Here is a 10,267-nt window from a genome sequence, read left to right on the forward strand (position 1 = left end):
TCCTTTCATTTTTGCTCCTTGTGTTTTAAAGATATATATGCATAGGGAACTATTATGTTGTCTCATTAAATTGATACCTTCGTGATTGTATATTTTTTTCTTTGTCTCTTGTATTTTTCTTTGCTCTAGAACCTACTTTTTCTGATATCAATGTCACCACCCAAACTTTCTTTTAATTATGTTTTTATGCTATCTTTTACCTACCTATATCCTTATATTTAAAACAATTTTATTATAAGCAACAGTATTTGAGTCATTACCTTTATTCACTCTGAAAGTCTTTATTTCTGTATTTTAATTAGTGTTTTAGACCACTAATATTTACTATACACACTTCTATATGATGACATTACTTAATTTGTTCTTTCTGTTCTCCCTTCCCCTTTTCTCCTTCTTTCTGTGTCTTTTGGACATTTTCTAGACTACCACTTTAATTTGTATTGCATTTTTGCCATATCTTTTTGCAAGGATGTTTTAGTAGTTGTTCTGGGGCTTATAATATACATACTTCAATCTACACCTTCTCCTTAGAATGAATGTTTTTCCAGCTTAGCTGAGATATTCTGATTCAGGGACTTTCATGAGGCTACAGTCATCCCGTTATTCAATTGAGGTCACGAAATCAGCTTCCAAACAGTGTCTATGGGGGAGGGCAGGCCACAGTTCATCTCAGCTATGAGAGAGAGGGCCTCGGTTTCACTTGTGAGACTCTCTGTAGGGCTGCTCATGATGTGTTAGCTACACCAGGGCCCATGGTTTGTGTGCGCGAGAGGACCAGTAATGTAGGAGGTGACCACAGGGATGTGCACAGCCTATGTAGGCTATGACCTCACTGCCAGCTCCATCACACAACGCTCCCCAGCCCTGCTGAACATCCCCAGTCAAGGTTGGGTCAGTTTGCTTAAGCCAAGCTCATTACTGCTATAGTCCCATTGCTCATACTGCTGGGAAGAAGCACATGGTTTTAAGTCTGCGCATTTATCCCAGCCATTCGGTAGTTGAGAGAAGTTCAATCTATTTCCTTAAAGCTTACAGAACAATAAAAGTAAGTAAATAAATAAGTAAACGAGAGCCAAGAGAATCCCCCAAATTGTGGCATCTATGGTATTTAATTCATTAATGCTTTCCACACGTACACAAAATGTAATGACAGTAACCCTCTTTGAAGTAGCCTTGTTTGAACAATTTCTAGGAACTCATAGCGAGTAATTGGGACTCCACTTTATTTTTCAAAACCTACCAGTAAGGCTGGCAAATTCATGTGTCTGGAAGTCACCCAATATTTCCCGCTTTGGTGTTCCCATGGAGTCTGGATGCGAGATCCAGCTCCTTAGCACCATAGCTATTCTAGTACAAGTGAGCGCCAAGTATGCTGGTCTGTCCTCTTGGTCACTAATGATATTTGGGTTGGAGCTCAGGAGTTGGGGCCGGACAACGGAGTGGACACTCAGTGGTATTTACTGAGTTCAGTCCATTCTGTTGGAGCTGCAGATAAAGGGGAAGAGAAGGGGCAGCTATTGAGGCTCCTAAGGGTCATAGCTGGTATCATTCATGGTTCTGTGTGTTTTGTAGTCCCTGCGCCATTTTGTTTGAGCTTGCATGTTAAGCCATACCACCTGCTTCACAAGGGTGTTTGTGGGCGAACCGCCTCAGGCCTCAGTACCTAGGCCGTCTGTGTGAACCGTCTGTCCTGTGCATCGAATGTTGCTCATTTCTTGCAGCCTCCCTGTGCCAAGCATTCAAGACCTCACCGCTGCTTTTCTCTTATTAATGTGGCCACAGGCTTCATCTTACTTTCCTTCTATTTTCTTTATTTAGCCACCTAATTTCCAGCTATTTTTTTTAAAACCACTTGAATTTATATTTTGATAAAAAAGGTCAGAATAAAAGGAAAGGATAAAAAACAGAAGGAAATAGATTTGTAAGTCTCATAAGAAAGCCTTTGAACAGTAAGGATGTGTTTGGAATACTTGAGAGTTCTGCAAGCTGTGCTAGCAACACATCCAACCCCATAGAGGCCGCGTCACCAAGACTCAGAGGAGTTCAAACACATCCATGTGGCCATCAATTAAGTATGAGGCCCCTATTCAGGGAGCTTAAACATAGATCAAATTAGCTTCACTTCTTTGTCTAATGATTTCCTGTGGTGACAAATACTATCCATAAGTGATATTTAATTTGCTGTAATTAAGTTTATCTGATCCCAGAGATGGCCACCTTCATATGCTTCTGTGTCTAGTGACATCTATAGTAAGCACTATACCTTTTGAATCACAGCCCCCCAATAAAACATCTTGTGGAGTTTTGAATACCTTTTAATAATCTATTTCATTAAAAATTAGTGACATAGTAAGTTGTTATTAATCCAAGCGCCCTTCCTCAGCACTGGTAGATACTGTAAGGCTTACAGGTGCCAGGTCAGTTGAGACCTCCTTGTGGTAGCTGATGCTATTTGGTTTTGTATATGAAGAGTCCCCATGTTTTCTACCAAACTGCTTCTCAGAGTGGTACTTGTATCCACCCCGTCTTTCCTGTTCTGGGATTCACAGTGAACAACCTTTCAGCAATGTCTTTTCAATGAGAGGTTGGGCTCCCAAAACCAGTGCCAACTTTTGTTTTGTTCTGCAAGACAGATGAGAAGAGACCATTCAAGGAGTCTCATGTTCTTGTTCTGTGACACATGTTGGAATTTCTCCTACCTACTTTTTGAAAAGAAGGTAGCCTACAGTAGTCAGAAATGTCATAGTCTCTTTTTTTAATGCCAAGTATGGCTTCCATGTGTATTTGATATATTTCCATTATATACAGATGGTTTCATTAGCTCCTAAGGATGGCAGTGCACTGAAAACGGCTCACTCATATCTCCTACTGATGTGTCACCAGCAGTGAAGGAAAGAACCAATCTGCCTGTCATTAGGTATTGCATAGTAAACACACCTCAAAACTCACAGAAGAGCAAAACCATGTTAGGAAGAGACAAGTCTAGGGGAAACATCACCATGACAAAACTAATCCTTCATTTGGGCATCTACTGAGCAATGATAAGGACACTTTATAGGATATTTTCTCCAAACTGAACAGTAAGTTGTAGACTGGTTATTTCTGTTATTCTGTAGTGCATGAACTCCTAGTGGAAAGTTAAGAACTCTTGTATGTTTGTTTTTGATTTTAAGAGGCCTCAAGAAGTGAAGGTAAGATTTTTTCCCATACAAATTTGTCTCCTGTAGTAAATCACCTATAGATTCTGATGGAACAAAGGAGAAATTCCCTCACCCCTTTTCATTGCATGAGACACCACAAGGAAACTATGAAATGAGTTCATATATGCTCTGAACTTCTGGCAGATTCATCAAAGGCATAAAAATTCACCAAATGAATACTTCTGGTTCCCTAGCATTTTGAGGGCACAGGTAGTAGCTGAAAAGCTGTTTGGGGATGAAATTGGAAGCTGTGTTCCATAGCATTTGGGGCTGGCTTACAGGAGTCTTCTCAGCACCCAATATGAGAAAGCTCAGCAGTGACAAAGGAAGACTTGTGCTCTGGGTTGTGCTTTCTCTGAAGGCTCCTAGAGAAATGGCATCACCACTGTGAGAACTTCAGTCATATTTCATGAGCTGCTTCTTCAGGAGGCAGCATTTGATAGCAGATGCGATTCAACCATGTGACCCAGGCTACACTACAAACTAGATTAGGATTTAAAAAAAAAAAGTAAGGAGACATACAGGGACAACTCTGTATATAGATGTTAGTAGTGGGAAGAGAAGATTGCAAGGTGTATGATAATTTCATGGACTTTTTACATTTTTATTTCTACAGATTTGATTAGTAATAATAAATTACATTTCTAAAGGAATTTAGAGTTCCTCGTACGGTGCCTAATTTGATACTCATAATTCTGTGAGAGCAGGTATTATTATTGCAATTTTATAGATGAGGTGAAACAGAGTAATTTAAGAGACTTGCAATAATAAAATTGTAGAGCTAGAAAAGAAATTAAAGATGATCATTTAGTTTGTGAAAGATTTTTTTTCTTTCTCTCTACTTGGCCAAGAAACATTTTTCTTTCCAACTAGACTGCTCATGTACAAACTTATAAAACAGATTAAGTGCTATTTAATTTACTTTCCAGTTCAAATTTATAGCATTTTCTAAATATAAAATAAAATTAATGTTATAGCAATGAGACTGCTTTGAAAATTTCAAAATGTGAAATTGGTTATGAATGTCAGCAGGCATGTTGTATTTTTCACAAAATCCTTCTTTACTTCCTTTATTTATGTATAAGTTGCATGCATTTCCTGTTTCCTGTTTATTTTCTAATTTTTAGTGTACAGAACTAGAGATAATTGTCATTTGCATTAATTAGAACTTGTAGGTGGTAACCTATTTTTTTTCTTTTAAATTGACTGCCTTATGATTTCCAAATTCAAAATACTCATAATTGAAAAAAACTTTATTTCAAAGCTGAATCACTAACAATCTCCAACTCTTACTTTAGTCCTGCTTATAATTATGAAAATCAGAAAATGTCTCAAACATACCTTACAATTTTATAATCTTGCATAATTTGAGGCTATCCACTGCTAGCTATCACACAACTTACTGTGAGGCTGCAAAAAAAGATCATGCAAGAAATAAATGCAACTCCAGCCTCTCTTGGCAATGAAATATTCATGCTGGGACTTCCAGGAAAAGAGGCCAATTGAACATGTCCTTTCATGATATTCCACTAAATAATAAGTGGCTAATTTAAAAAATAAAAACCCTCAAGGACAAAGAGGATGGGTGAAGAGGGGGAAAAAAGCCATTAGGAAATATCACAGAATTCTGAGAAAACAGAAGACTGACTGAGGGTTCGTAATGATATAACAGAAGGAAAAAATGAACCGCACATTTCTTCAAGGAAGAACAAAAGCAATCCACCACACAAAGCCATAGAGAAGCATATGTGCAGGGAGAATGGGGTGAGGTAGAAAGTGGTGGTAAGCTCAAGGTTGAATGCAGAGGGATGAACTGAATGACCATGTACGGAAAGGTCAGATACCCTCTTCTCCTCCACTCAGCCAGTGACAAGTGTGCCCTGAACTCTGTGCTCTGGAAAAGCTGACCTTGGAAAGCCTGCACTTGGAAACAGCCAGTCCTGTGTGAATGGCTGCTGGTGGTGGAGGGGGTCTATTGGGCAGCAAGTATTCCTTGGACCGTGCATATGTGAAAACACAAGCTGATATTTTCTTCATTCTAGAGCACAGTTCACTGATAACAAGCTTGTTCTGGTAAACAAGCTCCTCCAGTTGTCCTCTTAGTGGCCAGTTCTTTCATCTGGATGGTAGCCAAGAGCATGATAGAGTGTAGGAGAAGCTCCCACATGGAACACAGAGGCCACCATTTTTAACAATCTCAAAAGAGGGAACAGGGACAATCCAGAGTACAGAAGTAAAATTCCAAACATGCTCACTGATATTGAAGTAGAAAAAAAGAGAATGTTACTCCACTTTATGAAAAACAAGAATATTATAAGGAATATTCAGAGAAAATATTAATAGTCATTAGTCAGACATATTGGAAAATCACTCTAGTAAACATATAGAAAACTAAGCAAATTAATACAAAATGATTGCTAACCCCAATGTCAAAGTCAAAGGAAGAAGATGAGGAAGGCAGAAGAAGGGTAGGGAATAGGGAGATGAATCAAAAGGAAAGGGAGAGAGAATGAGGATCAGTAGTTACAGGCGAGGGGAAGAAGTTCTCTACTTGGCTTTACAGTGAACAATGCTTCAGGGTCAAAATACATTCAATCTTCAACAATGTTTCAACAAAAACAACAATGTAACTTTTCATAGGAAGAAAATAGGTAGTTAGAATTTTCGTCTCCTCCCTTAAAACAAGAAGCCAAAATTTCTAAAGTGAAGAGATTGTGAAATAGCATATTAGTAACAAGCATCTGGGGAGTGAGATTGGGAAAGGGTGAAACAGGGAACATTCTGTTTGTTATAAGATTTTAGAGCTATTTGCTTTTTTTCTTTCTCAACTATATGCATTCATTGCTTTGATATGCCCACAAACAAAAAAAAATCCAGATGTAAGGGCCACTCTGGAACTGGTAGATGAATGGCAAAAATTCTGTATTTTTCTGGGACATTTAAATAATTTGTAGAGACTTTGGAAGAAAATATTTGGGAAGCATAGAAAATAGAGTCACTAAAGCTCATGTACTTAGTCTGGTAAGATTTGCATCTTTGGTTCTTTGGTAACTATGTCCTTCCTTTATCTCATTTGCCCATCTGGTGGTCATTCAGTTGCTTATGAGTAGGATGGAGGATTCCAAAGTGTTCCTGGGTCCACTGTCCTTGGTGTTTATAGACTCACAACATACCACGAAGATGCATTCAAATGCTTCCTGAGCAATGGGGTGTGATGACACACCTCTAATCCCAGCAACTAGGGAAGCTGAGGCAGGAGGATTGTAAGTTTGAGACCAGTCTCAGAAACTCAGGAGACCTTGTCTCAAAATAAATAAAAAAAATAAGAAAGGGGTGGGGATATAGCTCAGTGGTAAAGCACCCTGGGTTCAATCCCCAGTGCCAAAATGGAAAACAAAATGCTGCTTAATACAAAAACTCTGGTCCTAGTGAGTCATCTTCAGGGAAGCGGTTTGCATTTTTGACAGTGATGTCCTGGGTAAGATGGGGTAGTCCTCTTCATAGTCATCTCAATATTGGTCATGGTGCAACTATTATATAGAAAAACTCATCTACTAGTAGATACAATGACATTGCCATAGATAATTCATCCAAACAGCAAGTAGGAAATCAGGACTGCAAGAGAAGGGACAAGGATGTCTACATATTGGCATGAGAGAAGATCTTGTGTAATAGTAGAAGACTGGATTGATCACAGAAAGAATGGGGCCATTGGGCATTTGATAAGAATAGTGCTACTCAAGAGCAAAGAGGGAGGAGATCCAAAACATGAAGGAGAAGCAGGTCAAACCCAAGGTCATCTTCAACTAGTTTCTTATTTTTCCTAAGAGTTGCTTTCAGCATCTGATTCAAAGCAAAGTTTCCCTGTAAATCTACACTGTAACATTGAATAAGGAAGTTAAGTATAGTATTCCAAAGCTAAAAAACTGTGACCAGTACAGACCACGTGTCACATGTCAGATACATCCTCCCTGGGGGCAAAATGCTGCTCCCAGGCTGTCCTCTGAAGCATTATCCATCATTATGAGTTTTCTGAACTTACAATAAATTGTGTCATTCCCAATAGCAAACTGGACATTTTTCAGAAGGGGGGGGGAAGTTGACACTAATAATGAGCTATAATCTTCCAAGAAAATGCATTTAACCATTTTGTTGAGTGGACAATTTGTTGGGTAAATAATAGAAGGAATTTGAAGTGAGGCCAAAAGTGATAAACTATTAAAACCTATTCTTGATCATCCGAGAAGGAGTGCAAAGAGCGCACATGCGCGAATTGTTTCAATAGGCCACATTTTTGTATGTGGAAGAAACTGAGATGCATTTCCAGACCCCAGATTGATACCCTAATCAAAAGTCCTGGTCCTGGGATCAGAGTCGTGCCTTCATACTGTCCAGCTCTCCAAGTGCCTCTGGGCGACCCTGGGCAGGTCATTCAGTGCAGACACGTGTGGCCTCATCTTCAAATGTGCTTGTCCTTGGGGAGAAGATAAAGGAATAAAGGAAAATTCGACTAGATTGTGGAAGATACTCTGTTGTCTCTAGTTAATGAGGAAGACTAAACAAATAAATTTATGCCATGCATTGCCCTTCAGATACACACACACACACACACACACACACACATACCGGTCATAATATACATATATGTGTGTGTATTTATTTATTTACCTGAGATTAATTTCTTATTATGGATGATACAACTGGTAATTTTGACCTTTTGGAATCTTGCTACTTTGATAAATTAATGAACCATTTACTTCCTACTGCTCCTGACTCTGCAGTGGCAAAATCACAAGACCTAAGCCTCAACACTCACCAGAAATGAATGTCTTTGCTCTCAGAGAAAGCCATTACAGAAGTGTTGCTCTGTCAACTATCCCCACTCTGCAGGCTAGAGGACTCACCTCTGATCCGTTGCTTCTTAGCTGCACTTTGTAAATGCCGTGCAATTTTGAATGCATTTGGGTCTGTCCTGTGTCTCTAACTGACATTAGCTTTGGGAGAAAGGAGATAGCAGGGCGTTGTTATATCTTCCAAGCATCCAAACCCTTGTTCGTTGATGAAATCAACTGAAGATGATCTAGCAAAATTCAAAACACAGATCCCCTATGTGAAAAGGACTTAGTACCATTGAATAGCACTGAGACCCAATGAATTTAGAAAGGAAACATATATTGCCCAATGGCACCAACTGGGTACTTTTCCAAGTGGTTTTTCTCTCCATCAGTAAAGTGGCGTTGAAGACGTGCATTGGCCCCATTTCCCACCCCCAGTTTGTCATTGCATTTGAAAGTTGTCTGGGGCCAGGGAGTTCTGTCAACTGAGAAAGCCCATGGAAACCAATGCAAAGTGCAGCATGTGGGACCCTGAGGTAAATTTAGTGCATACTACTTTGTCCATGCTTTTAACCAGCAAAATGGAAGATGTAGAAGAACACATGTTCCTGTGTTGTTAGCCTCATACTCCATCAGCTCCAAGGAACCACTGCATGTCAGACATGTTAAATTGCAAGGTAAAGAGAGACTTCTTCAAATTGCTGAAACAGAGTATTTGAAAACATCTCTGGCATAATGCATTGCTCGCCATGAGCCATTAGTGGTCTTCTTCGAAAATAAAAATAAATGCCAGTATGTGGCCAGTGGGTTGTAAGTTCCTTGGGATTAAGGACTCCCTGTGAATTACTTCAGTGATGGATCAGGCAGATACCATTTTAAGGTTTCTCTGCTGTGACAAATCTCATTTTAGCTTTAAAATGCCTCGTGATTACACAGTACTATTTGCATGGTGCCCCTTTGAGCTTTTAGGTCGCTTATATTTTGTCAGTCAGTCCTAGAGTGTTATTTATTTATCTATCACTTAATAACCATGCAGCAGAGAATAATTTACCGGGCCTAGCATGGTAATTTGTACTCTAATTTCACCCCTGCTGCTGTAAACTTGAATTCAGCCACAGCTATGATTGCTAAAATGAAGATTTCTAGGTCACTTTTCAGCCTCTCTGGTTCCTGTCTTTCATCATTTCATCCCACTCCATCTTCTTCAGTGGAAGTATGGTTCATCAAACACATGAGCAAAGAAACATCAGTGGTTTCTTTCAAGATGTGGTGCATACTTGATAAAGGAAGCAGCATTCAAGTACTTATATGAACTTGAATTTTATGCTGCTCTACAGTATATTCCCAGGTTAAGTTCAGGCAAATATGAGAGGGTTTTTGTTTTAGAGGTTACTTCTAGAAACTTCTGCACTAGGAAAAAAAAACCAAATAGATAAAGAAAAAGGAATCAATATTACTGGGAAAATCAAATGCATGCCAGAAATAAGTAGTTGCTAGTGACAGGATTTATCCAACATGTCACATTTAAGTGGCATGGTCCTCTGAAAAGGGTTAGTTTTCATTTGTTCTCTTTTTGTATAGGAACTAGCCTTTGAATTGTGCCAAATTGAGTAGCATATGGATAGTGATTGGGCACATGGTTAGAGTCATCTGAAAACTCGCTCCAGTTGATATTTGGGAGTAAGAACTGCAGTGTGTGTTGTTAAAGAATTCACCACCAAGATGGGAGGCAGAATTCCTGAAATATTAAATCTTGGTCCTTTATTTTTCTAGACTCAGTTTTCAGATGCTATTGAAAAGGGAACCCTGGATTCCATTTCTCTCAAATTATTCAATATTTTCAGTGATAGGTTCTGATCATTTGCTTCTAATTGTGGGCTTTTCTTTTTTGGGGCCAAGTCTCTGGGGTCTCTGTTTCTACCATGTGGTCTTTTGAATGGTTGGAACAGATTTATTATGAGTCAGTCTTGTTACCCAAAAGGATGGGAATCTCATCTGCAAAATAATTGAAAGGAAGGGTCATTTCCTCCTTAAAAATGATAATTGAAATTTTTTGAATGCCTCTACTATAGGCAGTTTAGAACAGAGTGAATCAAGTTCTTAAGTGTTTTTGATGCCAAACACAGAGACCCAGGCCACAAGACCCTGCAGTGCTGCCTATTTATAAGTTACAGATGTGAGGTACCTTATAGCTTAGCAACAGCCCCTGCAGAGAAGTGGCCATCATGAAGA

Source organism: Marmota marmota, unplaced genomic scaffold (genome assembly GCF_001458135.2).
Source record: "Marmota marmota marmota unplaced genomic scaffold, marMar, whole genome shotgun sequence".
NCBI lineage: Eukaryota > Metazoa > Chordata > Mammalia > Rodentia > Sciuridae > Marmota > Marmota marmota.